At 35.7% G+C, this 2,440-nt stretch overlaps 1 pseudogene; it reads left to right on the plus strand.

Moving 5' to 3' along the window:
* The first annotated feature begins 1,025 nt into the window (after positions 1 to 1,025).
* Positions 1,026 to 1,945, plus strand: LOC118998849 (RWD domain-containing protein 1-like; annotated as a pseudogene).
* Positions 1,946 to 2,440: the final 495 nt, after the last annotated feature.

A 2,440-nucleotide genomic window follows, 5' to 3' on the forward strand; every position in this document is an offset into this window, starting at 1 on the left:
AATTCCAAGGAGAAACCTGAAGACAAGTTAGGTCTGTGACTGAGTAGACAAATCTGTTTGGAGTTCATAATTTAAAGTCAGCACACCTGTGTTATTATTTTTTACTTTGTTGATTAAGACCAATGTAAGTGAATGCAACATATCATGGGTTCATCATGAGGATGACTAAAATGTTACATATTTGGCAAATTAAAGAAACTTCTAGTTAAAAATTTACTGAAAATGGGCCCATTGTATACAATATGGAGAGTGTTCACTTTACAAATGCAAACCTAAGGAACCAGGTTGTACACTTGAAAATCAATCTTCTAGTATTTTCTTCCCTACCACCATCTTGGTTATTATGAAATTGCAGCTGTGATCTTCAAGAGCTTTCCGAAAATTAAGAAAAATGAATTTTTATCATTAGACAAAAGATGAAAGAAATGCATAATATAATACTATTAAGAATTACTATTTAAAGATAACAGATTTGGGAAACCCTTTGATTAGTCCCTAGCTCTTGATTTCAATCCCAATATAATCAAAAGTACCTAAGAATGTTCCAGTCCATGAAAAAAGTAGGCACTGAAGTCTGCGAGACATTGGAATAGAACTTGTCTGATGGATGGTGTCCGAATAAGCACTAGGAATGAAAAAAAATAGCACAAAATACAGAATGGCAAAACCAAGCCCCAATCTTTGATTTCACACAGAAAAGATTGATGAGAATGGTAAAAATATTGACGTAATTGTTTTATGAAAATGGTTTTGAGTCCTTCCAAAAAATTAAGTAATGGTTAAAAATTAGGTATTGGTCCCTATTTTAAAATTTCTTGCAAAAATCACCCAATATCAAAAGAGAAATATATAAGACAAAGTATGGGAGAACTGTAATAGCATAAGAGAAAATACAAAGAAAAAAAGACAACATTTTTTGTTTTTCTTTGTGGTGAAGATAGAAAAATATTGGCTGGCTGGTTGACATGTTAGGAGCAGCACGTAGGTATCGAACATATCCCTACACATTCACTGCAGCGAGGACCATGACGACAGAACACAGCGAGGGGCAAGACCACCAGCTGGGGTCTCTGGAGTCCATCTGTTCTGACTCCTTTACGGTATTTGCAGAAAATTCTCACAGCTTCACCATTACTGTGACATGTGAGCCTGGAGATAATGTTGAAACTTCCCAGATGACTCTCGAGTTTACAGATATTGAGAAATATCCAAATGAAACCCCTTTTCTGAAAAGAAAATCTGGAAGATAATGATGTCTCAAGAATCTTAAAATCATTAGCATCACGGGCAATAAAAACCTTCATAAAGTGATGACCTTTACTTCAGTCAGAGCTGTGCAAGAAACATTATATGAAATAGTGGGTGAAATAAAAACTGGAAAAGAAGAAGAAAATAAACAAAAGAAAATAAGCACAAGAAATGTAAAAGCAAGTATCACGTGGTACTACTGTTACAATTGAGAATTTTTATGTTGGAAAGCCAAGTCTGATTCAGAAATCTTGGAAATTAAAAAGAAAAGAGTTATCTCCTGGCTGGTGTAGTTCAGTGGATTGAGTGTGAGCCTGGGAACCAAAGTGTTGCCAGTTCAATTCCCAGTCAGGGCACATGCCGGGGTTGCAGGCCAGGTCCCCAGATGGGGACAAGTGAGGGGCAAGCATGCATTGATCTCTCTCTCTCTCTCTCTCTCTTTTCCTCCTTCCTTTCCCATCTCTCTAAGTAAATAAATAAAAATTTTAAAAAGAATAAAACATAAATTAAGTGGAAAACAGCTATTTGAAACAGATGGTAATCTTGGCATATCTGATGTGAAGTTCCTGGAGGAGACTGAAAACAAGGTGGAGGTAGATGAGCCTTGTTCCGGGTAATGGATGACTTTGAGCTGGATGATGATGCGGGTGGTTCGGGTTACAATCCAGCCAATCCAGAGCGTGACTTGCCTGATTAACAGACTGTCCCCGTCTGCAGAGAGGTTTGACTGCCACAGCATCTGTGGTCACACTGAGGCAGTGTGGATTTTCCCTTCTTTTTTACTAAAAACCAATTTTCAGGAGAATATTCTTCTGATAACTTTAATCATTGGACTTAATAAACTGACCTTAAAATTTAATAAAAAGAATAAAGAATAAATGTTAGTGGAATAAATGTATACACTAGAGAAAGGGAAATTTAGAAGAGAAGAAACTCTGAAGCAATAAAATATATAAAATATTTGACTATACACAGTTTTATACTTTTAATTTAAAATTATACCATGGCACAGCTTCAAAACAAAGCTATTGAGAGATGTTCACACAGATGAAATTTTGGTCTTTATATTATCCAAGCACTTGCTACTTATTAAGAAAAAGATACAGTGTGATAAAAAAGAAAACTGGCAAACCTTTTGATTTTATGAAAGCGGATATCCCAAGAGAATCCTCAAGCAGCCAATAGATTGAAG

This window comes from Sturnira hondurensis, unplaced genomic scaffold, assembly GCF_014824575.4.
Source record: "Sturnira hondurensis isolate 20B ecotype Veracruz unplaced genomic scaffold, ASM1482457v3 Scaffold0014384, whole genome shotgun sequence".
NCBI lineage: Eukaryota > Metazoa > Chordata > Mammalia > Chiroptera > Phyllostomidae > Sturnira > Sturnira hondurensis.